This window comes from Pelophylax lessonae (assembly GCF_965119305.1).
Source record: "Pelophylax lessonae genome assembly, chromosome: 1".
NCBI lineage: Eukaryota > Metazoa > Chordata > Amphibia > Anura > Ranidae > Pelophylax > Pelophylax lessonae.
In genome coordinates, this window is record NC_138768.1 from 857,460,779 (window position 1) to 857,484,051 (window position 23,273).

The following is a 23,273-nucleotide window of genomic DNA, read 5'->3' on the forward strand; positions in this document are numbered from 1 at the left end:
AACCGCTTGATCACCAGTAAAGTTAACCCCTTCCCTGCCAGTGTCATTTTTACGGTAACAGTGCATATTTATAGCACTGATTACTGTAGTAATGTCACTGGTACCCACAAAAGTGTCAAAAATGTCAGTCAGGGGTCTGATCTGTCCACCGCAATGTCGCAGTCCCGCAAACAAAAAAAAAAAAACAATCGCAGACCGCCGCCATTACTAGTTAAAAAAAAAAAACAATAAAAATGACATAAATCTTTCCCGTAGTTAGTAAAAGCAATAACTTTTGCGCAAACCAATCAAAATACGCTTATTGCGATTTTTTTCACCAAAAATATGGAGCAGAAAACTAATTGGCCTAAAATGTTAAAAAGATTTTTATATTTTTTTGAGAATTTCATATAAAAAATGTGAAAAATATTGTTATTTTTTCAAAATGTTCTCTCTTTTTTTTTGTTTATAGCGCAAAAAATAAAAATCGCACAGGTGATAAAATACCACCAAAAGAAAGCTCTGTTTGTGGGGGAAAAAAAGACGTCAATTTCATTTGGGTACAGCATCGCACGACTACGCGATTGTCCGTTAAATTCACGCAGTGCCGAATCGCAAAATAGAGCCTGGTCATTGAGCAGCCAAATCCTCCGGGGCTAAAGTGGTTAATGTATGTTACATATTCCTGACCACTGCACTCTATAGTTAAGTTTTTTGTTGCATACTCTTGATGTCTGCAATCTATACTGTATGCTACTTATGCTGTACCCTGCACCCTATACACTGTGTTGTACATTACATACTCATGTCCCCTGCACTCTATATTTTATGTTGTATGATACATTCTCCTGAGCTCCAAATTCAAACTTCATTCCTAAAGAAAATGTTAGTTTAAAAATACAGCATTTGTTCACATTGTTTGTGCTGCAGCATGCTTTGTGCCATTCTCTTCTTTAACTCACATGCAAATTCTATTACCATGAAAGGGGCAATTGGTTGTGTTTGTCCCTCAAAAATTCCACTGCAGGCCAAACGGGACTACATTGTTTTTAGTGGAGGGTTAAATATTTAGTATTTCACTGTATACATTTTTAGGCTACATTTTAAATGATTACCAATACCAGTAAGGTATTAATGTTTTACATTTTCTAAAATCCCTTAAAAAGTCTGTATACTGTACCTTATGTCTGTAATAATATTGTTGTTTTTTATATAATTCTCCTTTATAGAGCAGATTCATATCATGCAGGGCTTTGGCCATAGCTTCTACTGCATAATAAATTCGTGGGGAAAGTCCTTGATGCAGAAAATGAAATACATTTGGATACATTTGTTTTTCCATAGAACCATTAAATGGAAGTGTACATGATATGAAACTATTTTTGTTTCCTTTGTTTGCAGACATACACTTTGCAATCGATAAAATATAGAAGGGATCTGATGAATTATTTAAGCTATACATCTTTTCAATTCCATCAACAAAATCTTCTTTTTTTGGAAAGAATATAGGATATAAATCCACAGCCAAGCTACCATTAAAGAAAAGAAATGGATCACATCCTGACTGGCTAAGGGACCTCAGAAGAGGAAGAATAAATGTTTTATCATAGATGGCATTATTATCACAGAAATAGTTATGAAATACATTCTGGGCGATATAAGATCCACATAATACAATTACTTTAGCACTTGAGTTTTTAATAATAGAAATTAGATTATTGATAGCGGTTTTTACATTATTGATAAAAAACTCTTCATCCCCAAGTGATACCGAATATTCAACACAAATACCATTACTTTTCATGTACTTTACTAATATCTCTTTATCTTTGTCTCCGGCATCATCTTGTGATGCAAATATTCCGACCCACGTCCAGCTAAAATGTTTCAACAACTTAATTACAGCCATAAAATGAACATGGTCATTCTGAACTGTCCGGAATACATGGGGATAGAGAAGCCTATTGGTTAGAGAATAATCCGTAGCTCCGTAACTGATCTTCAAAACAGAAAAAACACGCATTAATGTTCAATGTTTGTGACTAGGGTTGAGCGAACACCTAGATGTCCGTGTTCGACGGGTTCGGCCGAACTTTAAAAAAAAGTCTGGGTCCGTGTCCCGGACTTTTACCGAACTTTTCCCGGACACCGAACCCCATTGAAGTCAATGGGGACCCGAACTTTAAGGCACTAAAATGGCTCTAAAACACCAAAGGAAAGGGCTAGAGTGCTGCAAATGGCAGCAAAACGTAATTAAGAGCATGGCAAGTGCTCTGCAAACAAATGTGGATAGGGAAATAACTTAAAACAACAAAAAAAAACAGAAAAATAAAACAATGTTCTTCTTCATCTCTGAAGGACGAGGCCCATATGGAGTAGGAGGGAGGTTGAGGTGGTGGTGGATGTGGCGGTGACATAGGCGTGCGCACAGGGTGTGCTGGGTGTGCCTGGGCACACCCTAATCACCTAGGGCACATAGCATTGCCAGTGAGGAGATGGGAAAGATCTCCCTGGGACCTGCTCTGCTCTATTTCTCCTTGCCTACAGGTATATGGCCCCGATACATTACTCTCCCTGCTGGCAAACACATGCATGTGTATTTCAACTTTGGGGTGCACACCTTAATGCAATAGGCTGCGCACACCTATGGGCGGTGTAGGTGGAAGCGGCGGTGGAGGAGGACCAGGGCCGGATTAACAGCATCATGGGCTTGGTGCTGAGGATTTTGAAGGGCCTTAAGGGCCGTGCCTTGCCATGCACCCAGAGGAGGAAGGGTGCAGCCATGCATGCCTAATTCAACATGGGATGCTGTCTCTGAAGCCCATAAACACATCCATGCATCGCCAACTGTCCCTCCTTGTCCGGCCTTCACGCTGTGTGGGGAGGTTCTGAGGGTGCTGCCTGGGGAAGCGAGCATAGAAGCCAGACTTCTGTGTTTACAAGTGACAGAAGAGCGGTAACAGTGAATATGGCCAACCCGGGGCCTATATAAAAGGTAGGGGCCTGGAGCTGCAGCTCCAATAGCCCCTACATTAATCTGGCCCTGAGGAGGAGGACGAGGTAGCCAACACTGCTTCTTTTCAAAAATTTTAAATGAGGGTACACCCCAAAAGAGTGAGAAAGAGCAAAAATGGAACAATGGGTGGGTAAGGTCGGTATCCATTGCTATTCTGCATAAGGTACGGAAAAGTCCCGTGGGATCCATGCCTGGTTCATTTTAATGAACGTGAGCTTGTCCACATTGTCTCTGGACAGGCGGCTGCGCTTGTCTGTTATAACGCCCCCAGCCGTGCTAAATACCCGTTCAGATAATACACTGGCTGCAGGGCACGCCAGCACCTCCAAGGCGTAAAGGGCAAGCTCAAGCCATGTGCCCAATTTGGAGACCCAGAAGTTGAAGGGGGCAGACCCGTCATTCACTACATGTAGGCGTGTGCACACATACTGCTCCACCATGTTGGTAAAATGCTGCCTCCTGCTAAGACGTTCCATCTGAGCTGCTGGTGCTGCTGTTTGTTGTGGCGTGCTGACAAAGCTTTTCCACATTTCGGCCATGCTAACCCTGCCTTCTGAGGTGCTGGCGGTGCCCTGGTTGCGTTGGCGACCTCCTCCTCCTCCTCCTCTGCCTTGTGCTTCCACTGTGGCCCCGCTGTCAGATGGGAATGCCAGCAGCATGGCGTCTACCAGCGTGCGCTTGTACTCGCGCATCTTGCGATCGCGCTCCAGTGAGTGAATTAAGGACGGTACGTTGTCCTTGTAACGGGGATCCAGCAGCGTGGCCACCCAGTAATCAGCACAAGTTAGAATGTGGGCAACTCGGCGGTCGTTGTGGAGACACTGCAGCATGTAATCGCTCATGTGTGCCAGGCTGCCCAGAGGCAACGAAAGGCTGTCCTCTGTGGGAGGTGTATCGTCCGTGTCCTCTGTATCCCCCCAGCCACGCACCAGTGATGGCCATGAGCTGGCCTGGGTGCCACCCTGCTGTGAACATGGTTCCATCTCCTCCTCCAGCTCCTCCTCCTCCTCATCCTCCTCATCCTCCAGAACTGTGCCCCTGCTGGACAATTGCGTCCCTGGCGTTTGCGTGTGCAGGAACCCACCCTCGGAGCCCCTTGCGAATGACTGCCCTGAAAGCCTTGGAAATGTTACCTCTTCATCCTCCTCCTCCTCCTCATCCTGTGCCACATCCTCTTCCATCATCGCCCGAATTGTTTTTTCAAGGAGGCATAGAAGTGGGATAGTTAAGCTGAGAACGGCGTCATTGCCACTGGCCATGTTGGTGGAGTACTCAAAACAGCGCAACAAGGCACACAGGTCTCGCATGGAGGCCCAGTTAAATTAAATAGCGGAATAGAAAATATGATCCAAAAAAAGTGTATGTATATCACACGTACACAACCACACTGGGCCCCAATTACTATTGTTTGTACCCCTAAAAGGCTAGATGAGGAGTAGGGGGAGTATGGAACAGGCAGCACCCTCAAACCTTCAGAAGTATGAGATGAACCCCAACAACTTGGAAAGGTGGATCTCTCTCACACGTACCGACACAGACTATCCCGCAATTCAATTGATCCTCAAAGGTTTTTATTGAATAGCGGAATAGGAAATATGATCAAAAAAAGTGTATGTATCTCGCACGTACACAACCACACTAGGCCCCAATTACTATTGTTTGTACCCCTAAAAGGCTAGATGAGGAGTAGGGGGGGTATGGAACAGGCAGCACCCTCAAACCTTCAGAAGTATGAGATGAACCCCAACAACTTGGAAAGGTGGATCTCTCTCACACGTACCGACACAGACTATCCCCCAATTTAACTGATCCCCAAAGGTTTTTGATTAAATAGCGGAATAGAAAATATGATCCAAAAAAAGTGTATGTATATCACACGTACACAACCACACTAGGCCCCAATTACTATTGTTTGTACCCCTAAAAGGCTAGATGAGGAGTAGGGGGGGTATGGAACAGGCAGCACCCTCAAACCTTCAGAAGTATGAGATGAACCCCAACAACTTGGAAAGGTGGATCTCTCTCACACGTACCGACACAGACTATCCCCCAATTTAACTGATCCCCAAAGGTTTTTGATTAAATAGCGGAATAGAAAATATGATCCCAAAAAAGTGTATGTATATCACACGTACACAACCACACTGGGCCCCAATTACTATTGTTTGTACCCCTAAAAGGCTAGATGAGGAGTAGGGGGAGTATGGAACAGGCAGCACCCTCAAACCTTCAGAAGTATGAGATGAACCCCAACAACTTGGAAAGGTGGATCTCTCTCACACGTACCAACACAGACTATCCCCCAATTTAACTGATCCCCAAAGGTTTTTGATTAAATAGCGGAATAGAAAATATGATCCAAAAAAAGTGTATGTATATCACACGTACACAACCACACTAGGCCCCAATTACTATTGTTTGTACCCCTAAAAGGCTAGATGAGGAGTAGGGGGAGTATGGAACAGGCAGCACCCTCAAACCTTCAGAAGTATGAGATGAACCCCAACAACTTGGAAAGGGGGATCTCTCTCACACGTACCGACACAGACTATCCCGCAATTCAATTGATCCTCAAAGGTTTTTATTGAATAGCGGAATAGGAAATATGATCAAAAAAAGTGTATGTATCTCGCACGTACACAACCACACTAGGCCCCAATTACTATTGTTTGTACCCCTAAAAGGCTAGATGAGGAGTAGGGGGGGTATGGAACAGGCAGCACCCTCAAACCTTCAGAAGTATGAGATGAACCCCAACAACTTGGAAAGGTGGATCTCTCTCACACGTACCGACACAGACTATCCCCCAATTTAACTGATCCCCAAAGGTTTTTGATTAAATAGCGGAATAGAAAATATGATCCCAAAAAAGTGTATGTATATCACACGTACACAACCACACTGGGCCCCAATTACTATTGTTTGTACCCCTAAAAGGCTAGATGAGGAGTAGGGGGAGTATGGAACAGGCAGCACCCTCAAACCTTCAGAAGTATGAGATGAACCCCAACAACTTGGAAAGGTGGATCTCTCTCACACGTACCAACACAGACTATCCCCCAATTTAACTGATCCCCAAAGGTTTTTGATTAAATAGCGGAATAGAAAATATGATCCAAAAAAAGTGTATGTATATCACACGTACACAACCACACTAGGCCCCAATTACTATTGTTTGTACCCCTAAAAGGCTAGATGAGGAGTAGGGGGAGTATGGAACAGGCAGCACCCTCAAACCTTCAGAAGTATGAGATGAACCCCAACAACTTGGAAAGGTGGATCTCTCTCACACGTACCGACACAGACTATCCCGCAATTCAATTGATCCTCAAAGGTTTTTATTGAATAGCGGAATAGGAAATATGATCAAAAAAAGTGTATGTATCTCGCACGTACACAACCACACTAGGCCCCAATTACTATTGTTTGTACCCCTAAAAGGCTAGATGAGGAGTAGGGGGGTATGGAACAGGCAGCACCCTCAAACCTTCAGAAGTATGAGATGAACCCCAACAACTTGGAAAGGTGGATCTCTCTCACACGTATCGACACAGACTATCCCCCAATTTAACTGATCCCCAAAGGTTTTTGATTAAATAGCGGAATAGAAAATATGATCCCAAAAAAGTGTATGTATATCACACGTACACAACCACACTAGGCCCCAATTACTATTGTTTGTACCCCTAAAAGGCTAGATGAGGAGTAGGGGGGGTATGGAACAGGCAGCACCCTCAAACCTTCAGAAGTATGAGATAAACCCCAACAACTTGGAAAGGTGGATCTCTCTCACACGTACCAACACAGACTATCCCCCAATTTAACTGATCCCCAAAGGTTTTTGATTAAATAGCGGAATAGAAAATATGATCCCAAAAAAGTGTATGTATATCACACGTACACAACCACACTAGGCCCCAATTACTATTGTTTGTACCCCTAAAAGGCTAGATGAGGAGTAGGGGGGGTATGGAACAGGCAGCACCCTCAAACCTTCAGAAGTATGAGATGAACCCCAACAACTTGGAAAGGTGGATCTCTCTCACACGTACCGACACAGACTATCCCCCAATTTAACTGATCCCCAAAGGTTTTTGATTAAATAGCGGAATAGAAAATATGATCCCAAAAAAGTGTATGTATATCACACGTACACAACCACACTAGGCCCCAATTACTATTGTTTGTACCCCTAAAAGGCTAGATGAGGAGTAGGGGGGGTATGGAACAGGCAGCACCCTCAAACCTTCAGAAGTATGAGATGAACCCCAACAACTTGGAAAGGTGGATCTCTCTCACACGTACCGACACAGACTATCCCCCAATTTAACTGATCCCCAAAGGTTTTTGATTAAATAGCGGAATAGAAAATATGATCCCAAAAAAGTGTATGTATATCACACGTACACAACCACACTGGGCCCCAATTACTATTGTTTGTACCCCTAAAAGGCTAGATGAGGAGTAGGGGGAGTATGGAACAGGCAGCACCCTCAAACCTTCAGAAGTATGAGATGAACCCCAACAGCTTGGAAAGGTGGATCTCTCTCACACGTACCAACACAGACTATCCCCCAATTTAACTGATCCCCAAAGGTTTTTGATTAAATAGCGGAATAGAAAATATGATCCCAAAAAAGTGTATGTATATCACACGTACACAACCACACTAGGCCCCAATTACTATTGTTTGTACCCCTAAAAGGCTAGATGAGGAGTAGGGGGGGTATGGAACAGGCAGCACCCTCAAACCTTCAGAAGTATGAGATGAACCCCAACAACTTGGAAAGGTGGATCTCTCTCACACGTACCGACACAGACTATCCCCCAATTTAACTGATCCCCAAAGGTTTTTGATTAAATAGCGGAATAGAAAATATGATCCCAAAAAAGTGTATGTATATCACACGTACACAACCACACTAGGCCCCAATTACTATTGTTTGTACCCCTAAAAGGCTAGGAGTAGGGGGAGTATGGAACAGGCAGCACCCTCAAACCTTCAGAAGTATGAGATGAACCCCAACAACTTGGAAAGGTGGATCTCTCTCACACGTACCAACACAGACTATCCCCCAATTTAACTGATCCCCAAAGGTTTTTGATTAAATAGCGGAATAGAAAATATGATCCCAAAAAAGTGTATGTATATCACACGTACACAACCACACTAGGCCCCAATTACTATTGTTTGTACCCCTAAAAGGCTAGGAGTAGGGGGGAGTATGGAACAGGCAGCACCCTCAAACCTTCAGAAGTATGAGATGAACCCCAACAACTTGGAAAGGTGGATCTCTCTCACACGTACCAACACAGACTATCCCCCAATTTAACTGATCCCCAAAGGTTTTTGATTAAATAGCGGAATAGAAAATATGATCCCAAAAAAGTGTATGTATATCACACGTACACAACCACACTAGGCCCCAATTACTATTGTTTGTACCCCTAAAAGGCTAGGAGTAGGGGGAGTATGGAACAGGCAGCACCCTCAAACCTTCAGAAGTATGAGATGAACCCCAACAACTTGGAAAGGTGGATCTCTCTCACACGTACCAACACAGACTATCCCCCAATTTAACTGATCCCCAAAGGTTTTTGATTAAATAGCGGAATAGAAAATATGATCCCAAAAAAGTGTATGTATATCACACGTACACAACCACACTAGGCCCCAATTACTATTGTTTGTACCCCTAAAAGGCTAGGAGTAGGGGGAGTATGGAACAGGCAGCACCCTCAAACCTTCAGAAGTATGAGATGAACCCCAACAACTTGGAAAGGTGGATCTCTCTCACACGTACCAACACAGACTATCCCCCAATTTAACTGATCCCCAAAGGTTTTTGATTAAATAGCGGAATAGAAAATATGATCCCAAAAAAGTGTATGTATATCACACGTACACAACCACACTAGGCCCCAATTACTATTGTTTGTACCCCTAAAAGGCTAGATGAGGAGTAGGGGGAGTATGGAACAGGCAGCACCCTCAAACCTTCAGAAGTATGAGATTGTGTTCACTGTACCCCACAAAGATTGAGTTCACTGCACCCCACAATGATTGTGTTCACTGCACCCCACAAAGATTGTGTTCACTGCACCTCACAAAGATTGTGTTCACTGTACCCCCCAAAGATTGTGTTCACTGCACCCCACAAAGATTCTGTTCACTGTACCCCACAAAGATTCTGTTCACTGCACCCCAAAAAGATTGTGTTCACTGCACCCCAAAAAGGATGTTGTTCACTGCACCCCAAAAAGGATGTTGTTCACTCCACCCCAAAAAGATTGTGTTCACTGCACCCCACAAAGATTGTGTTCACTGCACCCCAAAAAGATTGTGTTCACTGCACCCCAAAAATGATTTTGTTCACTGCACCCCAAAAAGGATTTTGTTCACTGCACCCCAAAAAGGATGTTGTTCACTCCACCCCAAAAAGATTGTGTTCACTGCACCCCAAAAAGGATGTTGTTCACTGCACCCCAAAAAGGATTTTGTTCACTGCACCCCAAAAAGATTGTGTTCACTGCACCCCACAAAGGATTTTGTTCACTGCACCCCACAAAGATTGTGTTCACTGCACACCAAAAAGGATTGTGTTCACTGCACCCCAAAAAGATTTTGTTCACTGCACCCCAAAAAGATTGTGTTCACTGCAGCCCAAAAAGATTGTGTTCACTGCAGCCCAAAAAGATTGTGTTCACTGCAGCCCAAAAAGATTGTGTTCACTGCAGCTCACACACAGAAAAATGGATGTTGATCACTGACACCTGCCTATCTCCAATCCCACACCACACAGCAATATCGATTGTAGTTTGTAGAACACAGTTTCCCTAAAATTCAGCAGACTCTGTCCCTAACAGGATTGAGAAGAGATCGTAGATCAGGATTGAGTGCAGATTCACCCCACCCCCCACACAGCAATATCGATTGTAGTTTGTAGAAGACACTGACCCTATAATTCAGCAGACTCTATCCCTAAAATGCCTACAACTCGCCCTGCCTAAACACTCCGACCTGTCCCTCAATTCTATCCGGACACAAATGGTTTTTTCCTGCCTATCTTTCCCTAATCAGCAGCCAGCACGTTGATGTGTGCTCTGTCCCTGAATCTAAGCAGCATAATGACGCCGCTGCGGCTGCCTCGAACTTATAAAGACTTGGTCACATGCTTCAGACGGCCAATCACAGCTACTGAGACATTTGCAGGCATGGCTGGGATGGCTTAAGGCACACCAGTTAAACGATTGTTGATTGGCTGTTGAAAGCCCGCCATGAAAAGAGCGCCAAAGCATGCAAAACCCGGAAATAAAACGACCGAACACGGATTTTTACCCGAACATACAGTAAAGTGTCCGTGTCCGTGTTCGGGTACAAAAAATCCAATTATTCGGTACGAACACGAATAATACAGTCCGTGTTCGCTCAACACTATTTGTGACTAATAATAGGAATAATAATATTTCTTAAAGGTAAAAAACTGAAAAAAACTACTAAAATTTAGACATATACTTTTTTATACTTATATTTCAGTGAAGAAAAACTATTATTATTTCTATCATTTACATATATTGGTTTCAGAAACTGCACTGTAGAGATGGAAATGGAATTTGGCTAATGATGAATTTTTTATGAATTTCCATATTTTGAATTCCACCCAGTCACAAGGATTTTTGGGAAATTTGTAATAAGTAAATTTTGGCTCCCACCCATAATGCCCTGTGCACCCTATAATCTTGGCTAGCAGACTCTGGCCAATAACAAAAGAGGAGGGACTGGACCCCCCCCCCCACAACTCTAAAAGGATGGTCTGAGAAAAGCCACACTGTCAGCATGTATGAAGGTGATAGGGAAAGATTACCGATTACATAGGGAAAGGTTTGGATCAGTTAGAAAACGGTGCTTTATTTTGGTGAATCACATTGGTAAGGTAAGGTCAATTTTATTGTGTGCCCCCTGCCCTCTTTGTCCTCAGCTCTTTTATCCACTTGCTGGTCGCCCACCGCAGATTTACTGCGGCAGGCTGGCTCGGGTGCGCGAAACATCGTAGGTCTACGTTGGTCGTGCGATTGGTGCTAGGGGGCGAGTGCGCACCTTTGGCAGCATGCTCCTGTTCCCACTAGGCAGGGGATTCCGATCCACAGGACTGGCAGTGGCGATTGCCACCGGGCACCCGCGATCGCTCCTCGCTGAGAGAGAAGGACAGCCAGCTGTTGTAAACACAGCTGACCTTTCTCTGAAATGATCACAGAGCGCCTGTGATCCTTCTATACAAGATCACAGGTCTCAGTGTTCATTTCACAAGCCCATCCCCCATACAGTTAGAAAACACTCCCCTAGGCTCACACTTAACCCTTTGATCACCACTGTGTTAACCCTTCCCTGTCAATGTCATTATTACAGTAACAGTGCATATTTTTAGCAGTGATTACTATAGTAATGTCACTGGTCCCCCCAAAAGTTTTAAAAATGTCAGTTAGGGGTCCAATCTGTCTGCCGCAATGTCGAAATCCCAGCCAGAACTACATGTCAAATACATATAGGGTCCATTCACACATCTGTAAAATGGCTCCACATCCATTCCACAATTTGGCAGAACCTTTACAGACCCACAGACCCATTGATTTTCAATTCCAGTCTGAAAAATTAGCCATTCACAGGATAAAGAAGTGTCGGCCATTTCAGGCCCCAAAAATTAGCCCACATGCAATTACCTGACAGCTAAGAACCCTAGTATTCTGTGGCTGAAGGCACATTAGGCATTCACAGGATACAGAAGTAAGTGTCGGCCATGAAAGGCCCCAAAAATTAGACCACATGGGTTTACCTGACAGCAAAGAACGTAGTATTTGGTGGCTGGAGGTACAATAGGCATTCACAGGATAAAGAACTGTCGGCCAGTATAGGCCCCAAAAATTAGATCACATGGGTTTACCTGACAGCAAATAATGTAGTATTTGGTGGCTGGAGGTGCATTAGGCATTCACAGGATAAAGAAGTAAGTGTCAGCCAGTATAGGCCCCAAAAATTAGACCACATGGGTTTACCTGACAGCAAAGAACAAAGTATTTGGTGGCTGGAGGTACATTAGGCATTCACAGGATAAAGAAGTAAGTGTCGGCCAGTATAGGCCCCAAAAATTAGACCACATGGGTTTACCTAACAGCAAAGAAAGTTACTACTCATACGGTTGCCGCACAATATGGCTCTGAAAATACACTGCCTACTGCACTTCCCCGTACTGTTTTAAACAGTATCTCCATTCACCCTTTAAGCTGCCCATACAACATTGCTCTCTAATGGAGGACCATTGGAGGATTGGTTACAGTGACTCCTACATTCTTTACTGTACACAGCAGTCCTATGAGGCTCTAACACAGCACAGCTTTTATTCCTGTGCTGAACACATCCAACACATCACCTATTTTCGCCAAATAGCTGATCTACCTTGGCAGTTGGATTATACCCTTACCTGCATCCCCGAACTACCCTTTTGTTTTCCCCTTCACCCCCTTCCTACCCAGTCACCCTCTTAACAAACGCATTCACTTCTGACAAAAGTAGTGTAACTATCAGCCTCGGACATAATGACACAATCACAAAACGCATCCAAACTGAATTCTCTTAAATGCATCTCCTTGAATTCTAAACGTTTAAACATTCCGGGGAAGAGATCTCAGCTCTTTCTTTATCTTCGAAAACTTAAAGCCGATGCCGTTCTATTACAAGAGACACATTTCAGAACTGACAATATCCCTAAACTAACGAACAAATCAATACCCGACAGTATATCATGCAACCAACCCACAGGCAAAAACGAAAGGTGTTACCATCCTAAGCTCTAGGCGCTTACCCATATCTGTTTCTGATACACTTATAGACAAAAACGGTAGATATTTATTCATCAAAGGCATGGTTTGGAACAAACCAATCACTATAGCTAACATTTACTCACCCAATTCACAAGTGAGCTTTTTCCGTGAAATTTCTACACCTTTATCAGCCTTTCAAACAGGAATATTACTCTTGGGAGGGGATTTTAACCACTTTACCTCCGCTTACATGGAGGCTACTGCGGCAAAGTGCCGCGATCCCGTCCAGCGACGTAGACCTACGTCGCTGGACTCCGCCCCTTGTGGGCGGCGCTCGCGTGCCGCCGGAGGCTCGCTCCCGCTGTGTTCATTCACAGCGGGAGTCGGGCCAGCGGAGGAGCAGCGGCGATTGCCGCTGCTCTGCCCCGATCGTCGGGGATCGAGTCTGGAGATCCGCCCGCTGTATGTAAACACAGCAGGCGGATCTCCATAGTGACAGGGACTGACAGATCGGAGTGTTCAGCATAGCTGGACATCCGATCTGTCCTTCTGTCACTCAGTCACCTCCCCCCCTACACGTCAGTAAGCACCAGGCATACATTAACCCCTCCCTCTCCAATAAAATTAACCCCTTCCCTGCCAGTGTCATTTTTACAGTAACAGTGCATATATATAGCACTGATTACTGTAGAAATGTCACTGGTACCCCCAAAAGTGTCAAAAATGTCAGTCAAGGGTCCGATCTGTCCGCCGCAATGTCGCAGTCCCGCAAAAAAAAATCGCAGATCGCCACCATTACGCGTTAAAAAAAAAACACCAAAAATGACAGAAATCTTTCCCTTTGTAAGTAAACGCAATAACTTTTGCGCAAACCAATCAAAATACGCTTATTGCGATTTTTTTTACTAAACATATGTAGCAGAAAACAAATTGGCCAAAAATTTAAAAAAAATTTGATTTTTACATTTTTTTTGGGGGGAATTTCATATAAAAAAATGTGAAAAATATTGTTATTTTTTCAAAATAAACGCTCTTTTTTTGTTTATAGCGCAAAAAGTAAAAATCGCACAGGTGATCAAATACCACCAAAAGAAAGCTCTGTTTGTGGGAAAAAAAGGACGTAAATTTCGTTTGGGTACGGCGTCGCACGACCGCGCAATTGTCAGTTAAAGTCGCACAGCGCCGAATCACAAAAAGTGGCCTGGACGGAAGACAGCAAAATCCTCCGGTGGTAAAGTGGTTAATGTCCCTCTTAACCCACTCCTAGATACCTCCACAGGCACATCCTCTTTTCCATACAAAGCTCTCCGCCAAATTAAAACCCAATTACATGACTTACTCCTTCATGACACCTGGAGAACTTTGCACCCCAACACAAAGGACTACACCTTCTTTTCTCCACCACACCGTCGCTACTCCAGGATTGACTACATATTTCTTTCCTAAAAGGATCTATCCTACCATGACCAAGCGACCATTGAACCCACGGTTTTATCCGACCACCACCCAATTTCTGCTACCATTATTTTCCCTGAACAAACCAATTTCTCCAAAATCTGGCGCCTGGATACGTCTTTACTTACTGACCCATCTCACCTAGCTGCTCTCACACAAAGCATATCTGATTACTTCACACACAATGACACGCCAGATACAGATCCTATTACACAGTTGGAAGCACACAAATGTGTGATTAGAGGTATTCTATTAAAATTCTCCGCTCAACGTAAATGTGCCAAACAACTACAAATTAACTCCCTTCTTAACAAAATAAAGACCCTAGAAAGATTACATAAAATGACAATGGCACAATCCCACCAATTAGAATTAGAACATACACAAGACTTATTAACCACCTCCCACCCAGCCACTGTACATATACAGCCGGGTGGGAGTCTCGTCCTTCTGATCGGGCGTTTGGGCACGCGCAGCGGCGCGATCTCGACGTGCCTATGTCCCTCGGACACAGAGCAACAAGTTGCGGCAGGAGGGCCCTGTGATTGGCCCTCCTGATCACGTGACGGCTGTGTCCAATCACAGCCGTCATGTAATGTAAATACAGCCGTTGTAACGGCTTTGATGTCTTCTTCTCCTCACACAGATCCTGTCAGTGAGGAGAAGAAGATGATCTGTGCTGCAGCCAGGGGATCAGTGAGTTTTTCGAATTACTCACTGATCACAGGGGGGGTCTGTGCTGGTAATCAGAACATTGATTACCAGTGCGGGGGGGTTGCCACTAGAGCCACCAGGGATGCCCACCATGGCCACCAGGGATGGCAATCAGGGCTCAGAGAGCCTGCCAGTGGTGCCCTCCCAATCAGTGCTGCCCACCAATGCCATCTATCAGTGCTGCCCACCAGTGCCCATTATTGCCATCTATCAGTGCCACCCACCAGTGCCCATTATTGCCCACCAGTGCTGCCTATCCGTGCCCATCAGTGCTGCCCATCAGTACTGATCAGTGCCGCCCATCTATGCCGATCAGTGCCGCCCATCAGTGCCCATCAGTGCTGCCTATCAGTGCCCATCAGTGCTGCCTATCAGTGCCCACCAATGCTGCATATCAGTGCTACCTATCAGTGCCACATATCAGTGCCCATCAGTGCTGAATATCAGTGTCCATTAGTGCTGCATATAAGTGCCACCCCATCAGTGTCTCCTCATCAGTGCCTGTCAGTGCAATGTCATCAGTGCTCATCAGTGCAGGAAAAAACGTATCAATTTACAAAATTGTATAACCTAAACAAAAAAAACGTTTTTTTTTTCAAACTTTCGGTCTTTTTTTATTTGTGCGCTAAAAAATAAAAAACCTTGCGGTGATCAAATACCACCAAAAGAAATCTCTATTTGTGGGGAAAAAAATGACACAAATTTGGTTTAGGTACAGTGTTGCATGACCGCGCAATTGTCATTCAAAATGCAACAGTGCTAAAATCTGAAAATTGGTCTGGGAAGGAAGGGGGTTTAAGTGCCCAGTATTGAAATAGTTAAAAGAAGAACGGGGGAAAAAGTCCAGAAGAAATTACGCCCTCTCTCAAAAACTCTTTTATCAACATAGTAACAAGAGCGGACGACTATTGGCTAGAGCCCTACAAACGAAAAAAGCAAATGATACTATACGCACCATACGCTCGACATCGGGTCAGCAATGGTCCAAATCTGAAGACATTGCTGAACACTTTGCCCAATTCTACACAAATCTATACAATCTACCCCAGGAACGAAAACCTTCGGATAATAACAGATCACGTCAAACTATCATAGACAAATTCCTAAAATCGTACTGTCCCAAGCCCCTAACCTTGTCACAAGCCAAATCAATTGATGGCCCACTCAGCGCGGAGGAATTTAAAACATCCATTTCTCAGATGAAACCAGGTAAATGTCCTTGCCCCGATGGATTCTCAATGGCATATTACAAAACCTTCACTGATCCCCTATTAAAACCATTTTTAAAAGCCTTCAACCAGCTCTCGAACTCTAACACCCCGTCAAACAATCTCTTATAAGCCTATATATCGGTTATACCGAAACCAGGAAATAGCCTCCAATTACAGACCCATTTCACTTCTCAACAACGACACAAACATTTTCGCAAAAATACTCGCAAATAGAATATTGCCCTTCCTCAACAATTTGATATCGACAGATCAAGTTGAATTCGTCCCTGGCAGGGAATCCAGGGATAATACTATAAAAGCCTTTAACATACACCACTGGCTCACAAATAATAAAATTCCTGGATTTTTTTTATCATTAGATGCTGAAAAGGCATTTAATAGGTTGGCCTGGGACTATTTACTTTCTGTCCTGCGCTCCCTAGGACTAGGTGAACGTCTTCTACAATTCATAATGTCCTTATATGGACATCCCATCGCTCGAATACGAGTAAATGGCCTCCTATCAAACGGCGTCCTATCAAAGGGCGTCCTCTATCCCCAATCCTTTTTGTCCTCCCCTTGGAACCACTACTTAATGACTTACGTGGCAATACCAATATTAAAAGGATCCCTATAGCTAGCAAAAAATATAAATTTGCTGCCTTCGCAGATGACATTCTCCTATTCCTGACCGACCCGCACACTACCATCCCAAATCTCCTACAAGATTTTAGACTTTTTCAATATATTTCCAACTTCAAGATTAACTTTGAGAAATCACATGCCCTCAACATATCACTTTCCCCTGATCAAGTCAACTCCAGAATCTTTATAACACAAATTTCAAACCACTTCTCACCGATATAACCACCGATCTTGGCAATTGGAACAAATCAAATTTTTCTTGGTTTGGTAGAATAGCAATTCTCAAAATGAATGTCCTACCCCGCATCCTGTATGTTCTCCAAACCATCCCTATTAAATTACCAAACTTATTCTTTCTCTCACTTACCAAATTGTTCAGATTTGCAACCACAAATACAATTTGCGAAACTTACCAAACCTAAAAGTAAGGGAGGAATTGGCCTCCACAATCCCCTGCACTATTACTGGGCATGTCACCTGCAAAGGATAGTAGAATGGCACACGCATTCACATCTTAAAGACTGGATTTCCTTAGAGAATTCCTTCACAACCTCCCATATCAGCACCATCCCATGGATAAAATGCACACATACCCCTACTAACCTGTTATCACACCCTACCATAGGCCCTACCTTAGAATGTTCATTCAAAGTTCTCCCAAAACTTAAATTGACATCTTCCCCAAGCTTACTCGCTCCGTTGTTGTCTAACCCAGACTTTCTGCCTGGTATGTCTCACCATCCCCTTTCATCCAAGCAGCCCTCTACTGGTCTCCGTTTACATCATCTACTTAGCAGCGGTAAATTGAAATCACAAGCGGAATTAAACAAACAATAGGCAGAACCTCACCTAAACTTCCTACAATTCCAACAAATTAAACATTATATCACCAGCATACATCAAACCATTGAGTCATCCAAACTGTGTCTTTCAACGACACTCAAAAGACATCTTATATCTTTAATTCACAATATGCTATGGCACAACACCAAATCTGCTGAAGGGAAAGCTTGTTCAGACTGGTCCCGTGATCTCCAAATTCATCTAACTGACGAACAATGGGAAAGGATTTATAAACACATACTCAAAGGGTCGATCAACAATTCCATACAGGAAAACAATTATAAGGTTCTATCTTGGTGGTACCGCACTCCTCATATTGTACACAAATATAATCCCACAATCTCTGACCATTGTTGGAGATGCCATCAACCAAGAGCTGATCTTTTGCATATTTGGTGGACATGTCCTATCATACAAACCTTCTGGAAAAAAGACCACGACCTAACCCAGAAAATCACCTCAAATATTTTACCTTATACTTCTGCGCAATTTCTCCTTCATCATTGCCCCTCCAATAGCTCACTTTATTTTAAATCACATTCTATGATGTTAATTAACGCAGCCAAGATGTGCATACCTAAACTCTGGGGGACAACAAGACCCCCTTCTATACGAGAATGATACACCCGCATCAACAAAATCGCAGAAATGGAAGAACTCATATCCATTTCCTCAGACAACCCAAAAAGATTAACTACCATTTGGTCCTGTTGGACACACTTCAAATCTTCATCTGAATACCTACAGACTTACCAATCCTGATAACATAAACATTCTTACTTCTATTACTCTCTCCCTAGACAGCTAACTCCATTAACTCATAAATATATCACTAGATATGTTTCAAACCATCACTATGTACACTCATTTCTACCAACTTTGATTGTGTCAACTTTAACATCTTTGCACTGATACCTTCCCCAAACCCTCCCTTTGTTTTCCTGTCCACTTCCTTACATGTCCCTACTTCCTACGCTTTTTTTTTTTTTCATTTATATCTTTATTGGTGATTTTTTATATATACATACATTTCAAACAAACATTGTCATGATCTGACCAAACCCCACCCCCCTTACCTCCCCCTCCCTCCTCCCCCCAATTAAACCCCAAAAAAAAAAAAAAAAGAAAGTTTTTATACTTTTATGTTTTATGCACTCATTCCTAACATTTCTTCGTATGAAGATGTATTCCATACTATATTACCGTACGCCAGAAGGGGTATGGGGACCGCCCCACCGCAGCCTGGACCAGGCTCCGCCCAGGGTGACCCTCTCTTAAACTCCCTTTAAGAAGAATTGGCTTCCAAGTATTGCACCCAGGGTCTCCATCTCAACTTAACTTGATCCTCTGAATTTCCCAATATGGCGGACAGTTCTTCCATCTTAAAAATCTCGCTGACCTTCCCACACCACAACTCGTAAGTTGGGATCACTGTCTGTTTCCAGAAAATAGGTATGCATGCCCTTGCTGCATTCAACAGACGCAGAGTCAGGGACTTCCTGTAGCTTCGCACTGAACTTCCTGTCAAATGCAGCAAGCACAACGCGGGGTCCTCTAGTATATCCACGTTGGCTATATGTTTTATAGCCACTGCTATCTTATTCCAAAATGGCCGCACTCTTTTACATCCCCAAAAAATATGTACCATATTTCCATCCTCCAATCCACACCGCCAGCATTTTCCTGAGACCGCCTCTTTTATTCTGTGTAATAGTGATGGGACTCTATACCATCTGGTTAGAATTTTATACCCTGTCTCTTGGATCTTACAATCTAGTGACGATTGGTGAACTAATCTCAGGATCTTATTTATCTGCTCTTTTGACCACACAGTGTTTAACTCCTGCTCCCATTTTTGGATAAACGGCAATTGTTGGTCTCCCTCATCTTCTGACAATTGTGTATAGAACCTTGAGATCAAATGGCCCGTCGCGTTACCTGTTCTACACATATTTTCCAGATCCGTTAGCTCTCGTGGTGCATACCCTTTCTGCCGAACTGATCTAATATAATTATACAACTGATAAAGGCTGAAATAATCTAGCGATTCTCCTGCACCTGTCCTAAGTTCTTCTAGGGAGGGCATAGGCCCATTTTGCCATATATCACCTAGGCGCCTTTTACCATTCTGAGCCCACCTACGGAGTCTGGCATTTATACACCCCGGGGGAAAATCCGGGTTCCCCAAGATCGGTGTCATCGGAGATATACCCGGGGTTACCCTCCAATGTGACTGAATTCTCTTCGTTTCTTTTATAGTCGCTCCCACTGTAGGATGTTTGAGAATAGCGTTTTTGGATTCGAACACCGACCATGGGGCTGGGGGGGTTAGCTGACCTGTTTCCTCATTCTCTAAATCCACCCATCGTTTGGTAAGTTTATTGCAGTGCCAGTCTACCACCCTTACTATGGGACTATATGGACTATGGACCGCCCTATAATATCTCAGGATATCTGGTAATCCCATCCCACCTCTTACTTTGGGTAAGGCCAACTTCTGCATCTTAATTCTCAGGGATTTGTTTGCCCAAATATAGGCGCGGAGTATGCCCTTGATTGATTGAAAGAATTCTTTTGGAACTGCTATTGGAATTGTCTGCATTAAATACAAAATACGGGGTAACACATTCATTTTAATAACGCTACAGCGCCCAAACCACGTCACTGCCAACAGCTGCCATATTCTAAGATCTGCTTTAATCTTTCCTAAAAGCGGAAGGTAATTCTTTCTATAGAGATCCGCGGGATCTGCCGTTAACTGTATCCCTAAGTATTTCAGCGTATCTGAGGCCCATTGAAACGGGAACGCTGTTCGAAGTGCTCTCTCTTCTTAGTCAGATAACGATATGTTGAGTGCCGCTGATTTAGTTACATTCATTTTATAATTAGAGAACCCACTGTATGTTTTCAGGGCGTCTAAAATATTTGGTAATGAAAGAGAAGGGTTAGTAGCAAAAAACAGCAGGTCATCCGCAAACGCGGCCACCTTGTGTTGTTCCCCCCCGCTTTGGATTCCCGCTATATCCGGAGAACTCCGAATTCTGCACAATAGGGGTTCCAGACACAACACAAATATAAGCGGGGATAGAGGGCACTCCTGCCGTGTGCCATTAGAGATAGGGAAGTAACTCGACCTCCATTCATTTACCCTAACCGCAGCCGTAGGGACCGTATAAAGTGCCAGTATAAATTGCAGCATTTGTGGTCCCAGGCCTATGTATGACAGGGTGGCCCGGATAAAATCCCACGCCACCCTGTCAAAGGCCTTTTCCGCATCTGCTGCGAAGAGAACCATCTCTTCTTCTCTGTACGTGCCCGATGTATTAAATCTATGGCTCGGATTGTATTGTCCCTGGCCTCCCGGGTAGGAATAAAGCCCACTTGGTCGAAATGGACCAAGTCTGCCATATGTGGTAAGAGCCGATTTGCTAATATTCTTGCGTATAGTTTCGTGTCTACATTTATCAAAGATATCGGGCGATAGCTTCCACAACACAGGGGGTCCTTCTCCTCTTTAAGTATTAGAGTAATATGCGCCCGTAAAGAATCCAACGGGAACGCCACTCTTCTTCCCACTTCATTGAAATGTGATAGTAGGGGGTTCTTTAAACGCTCCCCAAATTTCTTGTAATAACTTAAAGCGGAGTTCCACCCTGGATTTTTTTTTTTTTTTTTAATACCCCCGGGACAGTCAGGGCTAGTGCATTCCACAATGGCTAGCCTCTGATCTGTCCCGGGTTGCACTTACCTGCAAGACGAAATACTTACCTTGCAAACGTCTTGTCCAGCGCTGCCATCTCAGATGTGGGCAGCTTGAAGCCAGCGCGTCCTCTTCGACGTCTTCTTCCGCCTTCTGTGGTCCCACGATGCTCTGCGCCGGCCCCGACGTCACTTCACTTCACGTCGGGGCCGGTGCAGGCGCAATGATTCCTGGGAGCTATGACGTCCAGCTCCCAGGAATCATTGCAGAGCCAGGAAGTGACGACGGGCCGCGGCCGAGGAAGGAGGAAGAAGGAAGTAAGGTAAGTATATTTTCTTCGCTACGAGGTAAGTAAAAAAAAAAAAAATATGCGATTATCCATTTCTTTTTCAGGTGACCCGGAGCGAGAAGATGGAGGTAAGTATAAAAATAGGGTGGAACTCCACTTTAAAGTAAAGCCATCTGGGCCAGGTGCCTTATGTGCCTTGGTCTGTGAAATCGCAGCGGCCAGCTCTTCCCCCGATATCTCGCCTTCCAAAGTCAGTACTTGGTCTTCTGAAAGTGTACGCATGCCCAAGTCTCGTAAATACTCCTCTATCTGCTTCCCCTTTTCTGGACTTTTCTTGCTCCCTATTTCCGGTAGGTTATATAGTGACCGATAGAAAGAGCAGAACTCTTCTGCTATGTCAGCTGAAGTGTGAACCTCCCCACCTTTTGTATTTCTAAGACGTAAAATTTGAGTTCGTCTTTTTGGGCCCCTCAATGCTCGTGCCAGCATCGCCCCTGGTTTATTTGAGTATTCATACAGGTGTCTTTTCAACCAGAACATATTTCGTACTGTCTTTTGGAAAAGTATCTGATTCAATTCCTCTCTTACCCGCATGAGAGGGATCAAGTGAACTTCCGCAAGCATTCTCTTATGCTATCTACTCAGATGTTCAATTTTAGTTAGATATTCTTTAATTTTCGCCTCTCGCTCTCTTTTACGCTGTGCACCCAACTGTATCAGAACCCCTCTTACCACGCACTTGTGCGCTTCCCAGATCGTGGAAGGTGAGAGCGACTCCGATGTATTTTCCAAGAAGTAGTTATGTAACGCCTCATCTATCTTCCCCTCCGTTTCCGAGGATTGTAATAAGGCCTCATTTATGCGCCATGATCTTGGACTACAGTTTTTTGATTCCCACTCTATACTCACATACACCGGAAAATGGTCAGAGATTGAAAAATCTCCGATATCTGAGTCTGTCACTAATGGCAGGTCTGCCTGGGTAACCAGGATTCTGTCTATCCTACTATATGCCTTGTGGATTGGAGAATAGAAAGTGTAATTTCTCTCCCCTGGGTGCATCAACCTCCATGGGTCGATGAGGCCCAGGAGGGAGATCTCTTTTTGTAGCCTTCGTAATTTAGCAAATGACATATATGAGCTTCTTTTGGAGGTATCCAACAGAGGTTCTGGGGCATAATTAAAGTCACCTCCCATCACTAAGTGCCCTTCCCGGAATTCCAAGACAACTGGAATAAATTTCTGTAAAAACATTACATGCTCATAGTTGGGAAAATAGACATTTACGAGGGTTACCTCGACCCGTCCTATCCACCCGTTCACCAACACGAACCTACCCATTGGGTCAGCCAATTCTTCTTTCAGGGTCCAATTCATAGCACTTGATATTAAAATGCTCACACCCTTTGATTTAGCAATAGGGGATGTAGCGTGGTAAACCCATGGAAAGTCTTTATTGTACAATTTTGGTACTGCATCTTTGCGGAAGTAGGTCTCCTGAATGAAAGCTATTTGTGTAGCATCTCGTTTTAGAGCCCCCATAAGTCTCCTACGCTTCTGTGGGGTTGATAGTCCCCTCACATTATAGGTCGTAATCTTACAACC